At 38.7% G+C, this 14,554-nt stretch overlaps 1 protein-coding gene across 23 annotated transcripts in view; it reads left to right on the forward strand.

The window, feature by feature from the left end:
• Nucleotides 1-14,554, forward strand: part of Sorbs2 (sorbin and SH3 domain containing 2) — a 198,896-nt gene that overhangs the window by 21,770 nt on the left and 162,572 nt on the right. For all 23 annotated transcript variants that reach the window (XM_063234639.1, XM_063234640.1, XM_063234646.1 and 20 more), the window contains exon 2: nucleotides 10,459-10,597. The gene's annotated coding sequence lies outside the window, so the exon portion shown is untranslated. The remainder of the gene's footprint in view (nucleotides 1-10,458; nucleotides 10,598-14,554) is intronic.

A 14,554-nucleotide genomic window follows, 5' to 3' on the forward strand; every position in this document is an offset into this window, starting at 1 on the left:
TTATATTCATTTCTTAGTCTATGTACTTCAGCAGAAACCACAAAATAAGAATGACTAGAATAATTTCCATGTTTGTATATCTCTGTTTAGTTCTGAAAAACTCTTGGCTTTCTAATCCAACACACATTTTCTTCAGTGATGACTGACAACATTTATGATTTTAAGAAAATCATGTGGAGAAATCTTAGGGTTTTTTTTAATATTCAAAGCTAATGTATTATTATCCTTCAATAATCTTTCAAAGTTGCCCTTTTGTGTAACAAGGACAAATTCCATCATTCCATTTAGATTTCAAAAGCTACAGTGAGTGACCCTGTTAAAGTTTTCTGAACAATGACCTGGCAGTGGACACTGAGAACAGGATAAACACTGGGTTCCTGTTTTGTATTTCCTGAGGATTATTGCTCTGCCCTTACTGCTCTTCATGTCACTGATCAGCAAATGTTAGTTTTAGAAAAATCACTACTCTACTGTGTTTGGAGTCAAATAATATTCAGACGGTGCTAGGACTTTAGCCTCTAATTTCGCAACAGTTTTTCCTCAATTAGGAGATGATCACGGGTCTGAAACCAAATGCCCATGGTAATTGTGAAGGTTAGTTGCTGATGTTCATCAGTATTTCAAAACCTATGAAACTTTTTTTCCAGGATATCTTTATGGTAAGCCTAACTGTTTTGCTATTTTCAGTCAGTACAATGTAATGAAATCCTCATAGATGATTTTGTTAGGTGTTTCCAGCCTCAAGTATCAGATCACCAGAATTAAGCCATTTAACCAAGTAAAAGGTTGGATTTGTCTCAATAAGATGTCCAAGGACAGGCAGTCCAGGACGGGGTCACCTGTCCCTTAGTGTGGGCAGGACCTCAGGGTAGGACCTTATTTCAGTCCTAAAAGCTTTCTCCTTGGGAGACTTTGTGTTGTTACCAAGAATGTGTGATGTTTTTAGCAGGATATCATGCCTAGCGCTTACTGGCCACAACAAAATCAGGAATATATGGGAAGAGAAGGTTTTTAACTAGTCACCAGGACTCTTTTAGTAAGGAAAAAAGTAAAAATGGATCCTCAGTGTCTGCCAAAACTCTTATATAAATTATTTTAAAGTGTAATAAGGACATCATGTTAAGCAAAATAAGCCAGACATAAAAGATAAGTACTATTTTCTCTCATATGTGAAATCTTAAAAAAAAAAAAGGTGAATGATAGAAGACAGACTAAATTAGGTAAAAAGAAGAGGACTGATGGAAGATATGATCAAAGTATGATGTATGCATATATGGAAATGCCACAGAGCCGCATGAAATCCATTGATTTGTACAGTTAATACACACTAATTATAATTTTTAGAAAGACTGATGAGAGTAGAATACTGACTTGATTGTACAATAAAAAGCATCAGAGAGAAACTTCAGTCCAAGTTGATCCTTGAAGAAATGCTTGCTGAGAAAAGGAGGGCATTGACAGAGAACAAAATAGTAGGCATTTATTCCAGTTCAGGTCAGCTGCCCCTCCCCATTGTACAAGATAAGCATCAGAGAAGGCAGGTTGCACCCTCTGCTGCAACCACTGCAGACCAGTCCATTTCTACCTCAGCCCCAAATGTCCGAACAAAGAGAAGCCCACCCTTTGTATGTTGTATCACTCACTCCCATTTCTCCTTATTTGTGACAAAACTATTGTTACTGTCTGTATGTAGGAGGGTGACCTTATTGTTAAAGCACTCTCTCTCTCTAATTTTTTACTGTACACAAAAATAACAGTATTTATAGGTACACTGAGATAAAAAAAGAAGTGACTGATCCAGGGATTCCAATACCTAGGCCTCACCTGGCCTCCCAGAACTAAGGAGACCAGTACTGTAGCATCTCCTGTCACCCATATCACAGCTCACCGTTGGCCACAAAAACAAGTAGGGAAGGTCAGGCCTGGAGGACAGGCAGCATAGAGACTGTTCATCTGTCCAGTCTCTGAAGATTCCCATTTGCAATTAGGAAAGCATATTTATTATGAATCCATAGCTCTAACTTGTAAATGTTAATTAATAATTCATTGCTTTTTATTCATTCTCAACTCTTGTAATTTTTAAGGACACCTTCCTAGGATTTTCTGTATTTGTATTTGGGGGGATGTGCACACATGTGTATCTGTTCTTGTCTGTGGATATTCTCAATTTCTTTTATGTTATTAATAACAATCAGTGCAAAAGACATGCGATCTCAAAAGGTTCAGGGATTTTCCCCCACCAGCAAGCAGTTCTTCAGTGGAGAGTAGCTGGGAGTCCTCTAATTTAGTTAGTTCTGAAACCATATGGAGAGTCAGATCCCATAAGCTGAGGGCATAGTCCTCAAGACTGCCCCTCACTTCAGATGCCAAGTGCAAGCCTTACATTATTGTACCAGTGCTTTTTGATCAGCAAGCTATAAATGATAGTTCCCGCAACCCCCTCCTTGGGTTTGCTTAATTTGCTGGGATATTTTACAGCACGAAGGAAAATACATTTACAACTACAGTGGTACCTCTGTCATGAACTTGATTTATTCTGTGATTTTAGAGAAGGTGGCTATGTTTGTCCTTGGGTGGAAAAGATGGTCATGCTTGTGTCACCCAATGTGGAATTTACAAACAAAACTAAAATTTTACCAAATGCTTCTGTCAACCAAATTATTTGAAAACAAAAGTGTTCATGAACCAAGTTACCACTGTATACTGTGAAGAATATCACAAGGTGCACGGTTGAAGAGCCATAGAGCAAGGCATGGGAGAAGAGCCTATCCTCTCTCCAGGAACCTCCACGTGTTCAGTTACCCCAAAACTCTGAACCCCTTCCTTTTGAATTTGGTACAAGATTCATTACTGGACATGACTGATTGTTAAAAAATTCATTACTGGACATGACTGATTAAATCTTTAGCCATTAGTAATTAGCTTAGGCTTCAGCTCCTCTCATGTTCCTAAGGATTATGAAGTGGCCTTCCAAGTCCCATCCCTGTAATCCTGTCTTGGTTTTTCCAGCAAGTAGCCACCAACTATAACTACCTAGGGGTAACCAGCCATCCATCAACTTGATAACATACAAAAAAAACATTATCTTTTCAGAGATTTAATAATTTAGATGTCCTATGGCAGGAAATGGGAATCAAGATAAAAATATGTATTTCACAGTATAATGCCTTGCAAAATTAACTTTTGAATCATATCATAGTAATTAGAGAAAAATTCTATGTATTACTGGGTTAATGTGTTCACTTCCTGGTGGTTAAGAAAAGATACTTTTCTACTGTGCATTGGTGATGGTTTTATGCCTCTATAAGTAGCATGTGTGTAAATAGTGGAGCTTAAAATATTGCTAAGCTATGACAAGCATTCCTCTGCCCAGTGCTAGATGAATACAGGATGTATGTTTATAACAAATGTACAGTGGAGATATGAGAAAGGGTTTTGCACCACAGGAGTGATGCTGGCTGGTTAACTGGAATTGTTGGTGTAACGTTTCATGCATGCCTGACTGTGCATAGCCGTCTTATAAACAGCATCAGGTATGGTTTGCAGAAAACCAAGTGGTGTAGCCATCTAGCAGAACACAGACCAACATATAATTCTTTCAACAACTCTAATCAGAAGAAATATTTATTAGGAACCTCACCTGAGGGATTAATGCACCCAAATAGAGCATCAGGTGGTTCTTAAAACAGTTGGAAGATATATGTGTCCAGGTGACTTGATTTATTTCAAATCTATTTTAGAAGGTAAATGCAAATTATTACCAGAATTTATTATGCCCTGAGGGGGAACATGAATCATCTGCCTCTTAAGACAGCTTGTAAGACAAATACGTAAATACAAAGCAGTATATCAGATAATCACCTTGGCTAGGATGGCTGCTTAATTAGAAGAGAGTGTTTTGCTTTTTCATAATACACCTTATTTTACAAGGTGACAAATATGTAATAATAAAAATACGTGTGTGTTGCTTAATGCCTGACACAGCATTTCTTTAATCATTTATTTGTTCAACAAGCCCATGTGGAGCACGGACTCTGTGCCAGACACATACACAGCACCTGTGTTGGGGGAGGCGCTGGAGAGGAGAATGCAACCATTCACATACAGAAGTGTAACCGAGTTCGAGCTAGCGGGGAATGAAGAGTGTGATTCGGCAAGAGTTAAAATCCAGAGAACTTGACCTAAGTGGGTGGATCAGGGAGGGCCTTCCTGAGGAAGGCCACTGGACTGACGGCTGAGGAATGCGCAGTTAACTGCTGAGTGGGCAAGGTGGGGGTTCCAATCTGGGGGCAGCACACATGTCAAGGTCCTGAATGGGGAACATTCCAGAAACTGAAAGAAGGCCAGAGAAGCAGGAGAAATAGAGCGGGAGGGAGGCAGTGTGGATGTGGGTGGAGGTGATGGAAGACACCAGGTCCTGCTGAGCCTTAAACACAACCGTAAATAAGCTTATCTTAGCTATTTTTCATGCCAAATTTAGCAACTGTTGAATATATTTAATTTCAAGTGTAAATACCAAGGAAAGCTATACCTAAGCAGGTTATATACAAACATCAGAGATCTTTTAAAATACATATGGAACTCAGGTAGCAAGTTCAAAAACAACGTTTTAAGTAGAAAATTAAGTAAATGAAAGTTGAAAAGTTGTTTCTACACAATCTCTTGCATTTGATAATAGTTCTTTAACTTTTCAATAAATATTTTACCTACCTAGTCAAATTCAGTCCCTGATGGTATAACTTTATATGTGGTTAGCAAATGACCTTCTGTTATGGCTGACATACTGTGTCAAGAAGTTTAGAAGTTTAAGAAGTTTAGAAGTTTAGAAGACATACTGTCTTAAGAAGTTTAGAAGTTTAAGAAGAGATTCAGTAGGAAAGCAGGTTCTTTACTTTGTAAATATCCTCATCCTATGCAAAAGTGGGGCACAGAAATTTTGGGAGTGCTACATCTGCCCTGGGCGTGGGGGTATCCTGCATACAGTATAAGGGAAGAGAAGAGGCTTATTCTTCCCTCTTTGGCTCTGGCTGCTTTTGCTGGCTGCTACTTTGAAGTGCTGTCCCTGTGCCGTGCCACTGCCTTGGAGCCAGCTGATTATGGGCTGAAACCTCCACAAATAAACTTTTCCTTCTTTCGTTTTGGGTGTCGGGTGTTTTGTTCCAGCAATGAGAGTAAAGTAACAAAGACACCTACCAAAAATACAGTTACTTACTGTCCACAAGCAAGGAGTGTATGTAATTGGATATGTGACTGGCCATCTTTCCAATATGTGCACTAGCAGATGTAAATTATGGAGGCTGCCAAATAAAAGTTTAGTTTTTATGCTGCTAAGTGTTCATAGTTTGATTCATCTGCCCACATTCCAGAACACAAGTGTAGAAGGTTTTTGTGACTATAACTAAAATCAAAGCAACCTCTCAGGCTTTCACTTCTCTTGGTGCATTTACATACAACAAACTAAGGTTCCTACAAATGACCTGGTGGGTGCTTAGCACATGATGCTGTTAGGCATTATTCTTTCTCTTGCAATATGCTTCATTTTTTGAATATATTTAAAGCAAACACGTGTAAAAAGTGTTCCACTTAATTTAGGCTTCATTTTGCATCATTTTGCAGCATGACCTCAGTGGTCCACCTCTTCCTCGAATCAGCATTGTCTGGTGTCTGCAGTCTACATCTGACTGCCTTTTCAATGCACCTTTGAAACTCCTGCCAGTATTTCGGATGGTCTTGCAACCGCTCCCTAAACACTACAACATTTGAGCAACAGAATGACACATTGTTCTCCTGGGATATTAGACAATGCTGTTAAACTGACACAAGCCACAAAAGCCTTCAAACACGTATAGTACAATTCACTTTTCAAAGGACTTCAGGGAGAAAAAATGTACTCGAGAAAACAATATTCATGGGAAAACTACATTTACTTCCTTCCTACTGAGAGCCTCTCAAATAATAGGAAATGATGAGGAATCAATTGAGAATGCTAAGTACCCTGGGGGAAAATTTAAACAATACTCAAAAAGTCACAAACTACATGTATTTGAAGATCTTGCTCATAAAAGTCCTTAGAAATCATCTTAATATACAAAAAATAATTTAACCACATGTAGAAATCAGCAGATGTATTCAAATATGTATTTTTTTTAACCAAAAGGTACATAGAATTTATGATAAACCGAATTTTCTTTTCAGAAAAAGATTTATGTTCTTTTCAAATAACAATTTTAATCATCACAATAACCGAGTAAGATGACTCTGGAAGAGTGACCAACCCAGAGTCACGTATACGCAACCAGAACTCAAGCCCAGGCACCCTGGCGCCCAGCTCTGCTTTGAATGCCACATTAAAGCATTCTCTCTGACCAACAAAACGAGAAATAAAGCTACAGGTGGCCACCATGTGTGGACCTGGGTGCTTTTTGCTTAGTTAGGTTTTGACTTCTTTGGTGGTGAGTCTTGAACCCAAGGCCTCATGTCAAGCAAGCACTCTGGGACTAAGCCACGTCTCCAGCCCAGAACTGGCAGTTTCAAATGCAGTTAATGTCAGCTTAGATGTTCTGCTGCAGGGAGGATTTTGTTTTTATAAAGCTCTCAGGACCACATAGCACTCTGGGACTACTGAAAAAGTCAGCAGTTTTTGACAAAACAATGATATCAGTCAGACCCTTAAAGCTGGTATGCTCACTTACTTAGGGAAGAACAGAAACGTAGTGAAAAGTTACAGAAGGCATCTCTCTTCCAAAATATAGATCTCTCTCACCAGTTCTGACAACCAGAAAATTTTTTGGACTAAGATTCTCTCTTGAGATATAAATACCCCCAAAAAAGGGATCGCTCTCTGAAAACTGTGCCTTGGTGGACCCTTTTGTTGTTGTTGGAAATGGAACAGGTATTCAAGGCGAGCAGTTCCACCTCCACACTGTATATTATTTAACTAGGCCTATACTTAACTCAGAATCTTCTCAATTCTTGTATGTTAAAGAGGGAAATAAGGAAACATGAAACTAACAGGCCTTTTGATGTGTTTTCTTTTCACCTCTATCTGAAAGATCATTCCTGTACTAGCCTCTGAACCTAACCAATCCTGTTATTTACGGAATTGAAGACCTTCTGTTAATGTGGCCACTCTTGATTTACAGCAGGGTACTTACAACTGGGCTCTAGTCTACTTCCTCAGAGTCTGAATCTCTGTCCAGGTAACTTGTCTAGCCTTCTCACCCCTGTGAGACTAAGGCTGCCCTGGGCTTATGCTTTCCTTTGAACTCCAAACCAAAAGCAGCTGGCACCTTTGTGAGACCTGCAAGGGCATAGGGTGTGTCTGGCCAGATTCCCCACTGATGACCACAGCACACACTCATTGCGCTTACTGTAGGGTTTCAGCAGTTCCCACCATGTGCACACATTTTATATCCCCAGCACTACACAGTTCCCAAGGATTCCCCGCACCAGGAAGAGTGCCAGGTCCTGGCCCCTCCTCTGCATCTGATCTGTGGGGCTGCATAGCCCACAATGCTCTCAGTTTTTCCTTGTACATTACAATCACCTGGGGAGCATTTTAGATGATCAGATGCTTAGATCTCCTCCAAGTGAAAAAACTCTTCAGGGATAGGCCCAGAGTATTGGTATTTTTTCAGATAATTTTTATATGATAACAAGGTTAACAGATACTTGTCCATACCAGTTTCTGTCAAATGTCAATGTGCATACCATGGCCTGGGAATTTTAATGGTGTGTACATGTTGTTTCAGTGGATCTGGATGGTGACTGAAATTTTGCATTTTTAGTAAGATCTTGATGATAATATAAACACTGGTTCATGGGTCAATTTCTAAGTAGCAAATCTGACAACCGTAAGTTCTCAGTTGTGGTCAGGAATCATCTTGGGATTGATTAGAGATTCAAAATTTCAGCACCTTCTCCAGACCTACTGAGTTAAGTACTCTGGGCATGAGACTCAGCAATCTGTGTTTTATAAAACCTTCCACATGACCAATGCTTGCTAGAGTTGCATAAACTGTTGTCTTCTAGGGCATTGTCCCATAAAAATAAAATGTAAGCCATATATGTGGTTTTAAAATTTGCCTACTAGTCACATTTTTAAAAGTAAAAAGAAAAATGCTAAATTAAATTTAATAAAATAGCTTTTTAACCCAGTATCCCCAAAATATTGTCGTTTCAGCATGGAATCAATAGAAAAATTAATGATGGCTTACATTTTTTATATTGTCTTCAAAATTCAGTGTGCATCCCACTTATCTAACATTTCGGTTCTAATTGGCCATGTTTTAGAAACTCAGGGGCCACAACTAGTCACCATATTGGATAGTAGTGTTCCAGATTGTTCACAAAGTGATAATAACACTGATTTTTATCAAATGCTCACTATGTGTCAGACATTACTTGGGCATTTTCCATGCATAATTTATGTAAACCCTACCAAACCCAGTGCATTAGCGATGTTACTGTCAGCATTTTATCCACATGCCAAAGCCACTTTTAATGTTTTGCAAATGTAGGAAGCTCCTTCCTGTATAATCGTCTCCCAGTTTTTAAAATCAGTATTTCTAAAACAAAAATATGAGCAAAATCAACAAATATAATTAGTATAATGTTAAAATATCTATAGTGTATAAAAGTTATAATAGTTGAGTAAATAGAGAAGTCAGAGTTTACTGTCCTTTAACCTTTTAAGATGTACCCAAAGTCCCATTCATCTTCTCCATGACATCCATCTGTTGAGAGGCACTATGGAAGGGTTGCTTGGCGCTTATGCCACTGAGCTAAACCCCCAGCCCAGCAGTCAGGATCCTAAAGAACAAAAGAGACCTTGGCAAGGCCATGCAGCAGGTCAGGATCTGTCCTAAACTGCAGCAGAGAGCAGCATTAAACAGCATGAACTGTTTGTTCAAGTGCAGATTTTGACCTAATAAGCCTCATAGGTAAAAGTCTTGTGTTGAAAAGTCAAAATAGACTTGTGATTTTTTTTTAAACACATCAAACATAATTCTCCATGTTTTCTATAACCAGCTCTACTGTCTTTAATGGCAAAGAAAGAACTGGATTTGATATGAGCATCAGTAACTAATCCTCATATTACCAATTATCAGACACATCAGAGTAGTTTTATTAATTTATTTATTTTATGTTTGGGTACCAGAAATCAAACTCCCAGCCTCAAGTTTGCTAGGCAGGCGCTTATGCCTGCTGAGCTACATCTCCGGCCACATCAGTGCGTTTCATACTGGGTCCGGTTTGGAGTATCTTTTTTCATCATCTCAGTAAAGTAGCATTTTCTGTTGTTTGAGCTTACTTTTTGCTGTGGGGAGCAAGGAGTGGATAAGATTCAGAGACTTCATTTACACGGAATAAAAGCTTTTAGAAAATTCTTGTGTTTTCTTGGTAAAGGGAACTACCATTTCTTCTTAGCAGGGTAGGAAAGGGAGAGATAAAGCAGAGATCTTTCCTTCAGTTTTCCTAGAAACTGATCCCAGTCTTGAATAGTTATGATTGAAGCAACCTCATCATGTGAAAAGTGGGACAGAAAAATATTACAGATTCCATTTTTAATTAAGCTTTTGCTGCCTCAATGTGATGTTACCCTCTAAGAGCAGGGCTGTGGCTTGTTCTCCCATTGTATTCTCAGGATACTTGGCATACAGAAGCGCTTGCCACATTAAATAGTTGATGAATGAATGAATGAACGCAACCTCTAGATCTTAGGCATTAATTCTAAAAACAAAATGAAAGCTCAAAATTTGCCAGTCATTGTTGGTGACCCAACATGAATTATTTCTTCGTTGGTCCACAGAAATAGAAAAAAGGGATCAGCATCTGTCTGCAGCGTGTCTCTGAATGGTCTCCAGTCTCTGCCAACAGATAAGAAATGTCAACAGCTTAGCTCAGTAGCTTCCAAAGTCGTATAGTTGATGGAACTGGAAATTTAGCAGAGTGCTAGAAAGAAACCATTTGTGCACAGCCTTAAAGACAGGCTAGCAGCAGATGTGCCTACCTGAGAAATCCAAAATGGAGTTTTAAAACCCATAGGAGAAAAGTCTTCCTTCTCAGTAAGCTAGCGCATCTCATTTCCAACAGATCAGGAAACTTGAGGAGTGTGGACAGGCACTGTGGTTTTTTTTAAGATTCCAGCCAAGTTTGCGTGTGTGTGTGTGTGTGTGTGTGTGTGTGTGTGTGTGTGTGTTTTCAATATTGCTGGCAGTTTTCCTCAGATTTAAATGAATATTGGCACAATGAACCAAGTTGTTGTGGGTTTCCTGGTCTGCGGTCCACGCCCCCCCATACACACCTCCTGGGTGGGGGGTGGTGATTCAGAGAAGTCCGGCTGCTGTTAATGCTGAAAATAGCTCAAATGCTCTCTGGACAGTAGCACCACCCAGCAGCTGAGATTCTTTCCCTCTCTTATTTGCCTTCTCTCTTACCCTTTTTTTTTCCCTTCAGACACTTGGATTGGACTTAATCTTAAACCGCTGGAGTTCAAGACCTTTTAAAAAGGGCTAAATAAACAATCTCTACATGTAAAAGGCCACTGACTCCTATTTCCTCTGAACAGAGCAACTGGGAACTCAGCTGCCTGTAGGTAAGATTTTCTACTCTCACGTTGTTTGTTTTCTGATGTGTTTATGAGTAATGTTTTTAAAGTAACTTATTTACAGTAAAAATAAGAGAGGCTTCCACTGGTTCCCAGGTAAATACTGCGTTCCAGCATGGGCAATAGCAGTTTTGTGGCTATAATTTTAAACTTTGCCTCAAGCTGTCTGCAGTACTTGTTGCCATATAGTAATAGTTGAGTGCCGGGTCGCAACTCTAATTAAGCTTGATTGCCACCACTGGGGGAAGATCTCTCAGACATCATAATTTTGTTGTTTAGACTGCTTTTCTATTTTTAACTTTCTACGGGCATTTGCACAAGAAAAAATGCAACCTTAATAAAAATGTATATTAGTAATTGCCATTTAGTAATATAGTAATTGCTAACTAGTATATTAGTAATTGCTCCTGAAGGACAATGCTTTAGCTATATTATCTTTTCTTTTAGCCCTGATTTGTTTACTGCTAATATGTAGTTAGGCTACTTATTTTTTGAGGGGATTTTTGCTTTTGTTTTTGTCTATGTATAGTCCAAGCTAACGTGATTTAGTTTTGAGACTATTTTACCTTAGCAAAACTCACTCTTTGGTGGGTAGCTACATTCGCTGGCAGTTTTCTCTAGTATGATAAAACCGTTTCTGACTCCCACTCTTTCTGCCTGCACTTGACATTTTGCAAAGTACTTTGATCTGTGGACTTTAACTTCAAACACACCATTGACTTTGATTGTGACTATTTACTATGTTCTCTAAAATGTCTTTTTGTTGTTGTTGCTGCTTAATGCTTTGATAACATTTCCTTCAAATAGGTATTGGAGCTTTGTTTTTTCTCCCCGGCATGTCTTAGATGTTCTTTCTATAGATAGAACTCCTAACTGAAAGAAAGGGTTTTCTGGCAAAGTTCTTTTACCAGGTAGATTTTGTGACAACTCGCTGCTCCATCTAGCATATGTCTGAAAGCAAGACCGAGGGACAGCACACAGAGCCCAGTTCTGTCAGCCACCCACTTGAAGGATCCACTTCTTAACATCACCATTGCCTTAGGGTCCAGCTGGTTTTTTTGTTTGTTTTGTTTTGTTTTGTTTTTTTTACCCTGAGCATTAACATTTTTGGAGTTTTAAGATTCTTTTTTTCCAAAGAAGATTTTTGGTATCATAGATCACATCTCAAAAGAAAATATGCATTTAAATACTTACTGGTCTTTTGAATAACAAAAAATTTTTAAAAAGGAAAAACAAAGAAGAAAAAAGAAAACAAAAGACAAAGCAAAACTAGGAAAAGGTTTTTAAAAATCTAGGAAGAAAATCCTTAGTAGCCGAAGTTTGTCCTCCTAGTGAAACTCCTGTTGTATGAAAGATAAGGGCTAAGAAATAAGTGTTTCCTTCACTGAGCACAGTAGAGCACTTATGAGCCATTCAGTCAACTGTCCAGTATTCTTATTATTTCAAAGAAAGCTTATGTGTGTATTATTTTGTTTCTCTTTACTCTCCTAACCAAATTCAGAGTGTATTCAAAACCCTCAGGCAAACACTGAGTTTGACAGTTCTTGCCAGATGTTTCTCTGCATGTCCTGTTAGAGACTAGGAATCCATGGAGCGTATCCTGTCAAGAGACTCCTCAGTCCCAGACTGTGGCGCCACAGGGCTGACAGCCTGCTCCTGTACCCTGCACCTTGCTAAGAAGGAAGGAAGCTGGTGGCTGCTGGACCCTACTTCAAAGGGGCGGAGCTGTGGAGACACCCCCCACCCAGGCCTGCTGCCTCTTTAAAAGCACGTGCAAAAGGGTCTCTGGAATTTGGGTTAACAGTAGGAGATTCTAGATATATTAAATCTAATTTTTAAATGAAACCTGTACATTTAATTGCTGGTTTTCCTCCCCTTCAGTCTATATACTAAGGAACATTTTGACCTTCATATTTCTGTATGGAGTCAATATTTTAAACCACCCACCCCAGTTATTTTGAACAAATAGTCCACTGCTTCATCTGAACTCTGCTAAGTACTCGGAAGGCTTGGCCCAGTTCTGCAGAGTGCAGATGTGTTGCTAAAGGCAGTAAAGTTCAACTGCAAAATCAAATGGCACCAGGGTAAAATCCATTTGGATGATGGTTACGGCCGTCCCATTCCATTTGTCCTATTTGGTTGCCTATCCTCCTTTATTCCATTGTATTTTGTCCCCTAATTTTACCTTGAAACTTTGGTTTGTTTGAATGTGGAATTCAAGGTGAAACCTCACCAGAGCCACTGAGTTTCACACAGGTTCCACATGAAAGCAGTATTTTACCCAGCCTTGCTCGAAACTTGTCCCATGTTTGCCAAAAGTTTCATGAATGTCAGTGAGCCCGGATTTGAAACATAATCCAAAGCCAGGTGACTGCTGGCAACTTTGAGGCTTTGTTGTATAAGCAGAGAATCTGTCAAACAAGGACATTCCTTATTTCCATATCTTCTACTGTAATTTCATGTGTATACACATTTTTTTCTATTTGTTCTATGATATTTTAGAGCCGACTTTGATTCCCATATGAATTTTTATAGCCGTGGTATTTAAGCACTGGCAAATAGAAGTCTGCATTTTAAATTCCAACTCAGTCTGAACCACACTGGTGTGAACATGTTGGTGTAATTCGGCTGAAGGAAGGAAGTCCCAGGAGAGCCATGGAATGTCTTTCTTTGCTTAAATATACCTCTGTGCTTGTGAGGAACAAACAGTAACATTCTGTCCAGGTCTATCTGCTTGACAGTATGCCTTTTGTTTGCTCTCCAGAGGTGGTGTCAAGTATATTAGTGGAAAAAATAATAAACTTCTAGATATGTTTTTTTTGCCTGCTCAACTGATACACTCCTAGGGGATCCTGTAAGCATTGAAAAGCTGGGTACTATTACTTGTAATGAAATGTACCCAGAGAATAAAGGAGTAGTCAGTATTAGAGTTTATTTCCCTCTAAAAAGCTTCATGACTTAGAGCTGATCTGTGTGTTAACAGTCAACTGGGACCTCGTTGTGCAGGGGTGTGAGTGTGCATGTACTTTTAGTGAGGGCAGTGAAAGGGAGAGAGATACAAGGAGTTTGTAAGCTCTGTTCAGCAGATCTGTCCCATCAGAAACAAAAATAACCAAACCCAGGATCTGAAAACATTCCTTCCTTTTGTTGATCATATGAATTTTTGTTGGCCGAACACTGAAATATTTTTGTATTATTTCGCATTAAAGACATCAAACATTAAGATTCCAGACATAGTAAATAACCTCCAATGAAAATATGAACGCTTGGGAGAACTAAAGAATTGTAGATGAACTTGTGTGCGTCAGTCTCAGAAAGATCTTCATGTTTTTATGGACGTTATAAGATGCAAAACCACTTAGGTAACTATGATTAGATTCATCACTTTCTTAGTTGGAAAATTTCTGAACTAATTTGAAGTATAATTGAAGAATTTTCATAAAGATGAGTTTGTGACCTCTCTAAAGATTTAGTCAGACTAAATTTAGTAACACAGAGATTCTGAAAAATACAAATTGCCGACAAATTTCATTATGAAGGCTTTATAGTCACTGCTTAATTTAACAAAATCTATTTTCATTAAAGATACAGTAATACTTTAGCAAATGACTTGCAAAATGATTACAATTGACCCCATTCTAGGTAAAACATTTGAAAATTGGCATTAATAAAAGTTGAAGTCCCTGTAGGTAGGATGTGGATTTTAACTCTGGTTTTGCTATTGCCAGTGTAGCATTTTCCAGCATATCTGATAGAAAATAGAGTCATCTTAGAAACAAGTGCCTTACTTATCACATCACATGTAGCCCTCTGATCTTTTTAAAACATTCATCACTCATAAAGTTAAACGAAGGAGCAAGTGCCCAAGTTGGAAATAAAAACCAAAGTTTTGCGGTACTAGTGTTTATCTGAATCATAGAAAAATAAAAACGTATTTCATCAATG

Source organism: Cavia porcellus, unplaced genomic scaffold (assembly GCF_034190915.1).
Source record: "Cavia porcellus strain 051 isolate PalLab524CR breed Dunkin Hartley unplaced genomic scaffold, mCavPor4.1 scaffold_24, whole genome shotgun sequence".
Lineage (NCBI taxonomy): Eukaryota > Metazoa > Chordata > Mammalia > Rodentia > Caviidae > Cavia > Cavia porcellus.